Consider the following 283-nt stretch of genomic DNA (forward strand, 5'->3'; position numbering starts at 1 on the left):
GGGACCGGCCCGGGACCGGCCCGGGACCGGTTTTTGGCCATCTCTACCAGGAGCACCATCCTTTGATTCCAACAGGTGCAAATGATAAACACAAGAAGAAACCAATGATATATAGAAGCAGAAATCGATGAGTAGAAATTGACTATAAATCGATGATAAACAAAAGCACAAATTGATGATAAACATTAGCAAAATTAGACCATCAATTGAAGATAAACAAAAAAAAACTCGATGATAACAAACAAAGAAATCAACGGTAAACAGAAGCATAAATTCTTGAGAG

Source organism: Cynara cardunculus (genome assembly GCF_001531365.2).
Source record: "Cynara cardunculus var. scolymus isolate 2C chromosome LG 6, CcrdV1, whole genome shotgun sequence".
In the NCBI taxonomy this organism is placed as follows: domain Eukaryota; kingdom Viridiplantae; phylum Streptophyta; class Magnoliopsida; order Asterales; family Asteraceae; genus Cynara; species Cynara cardunculus.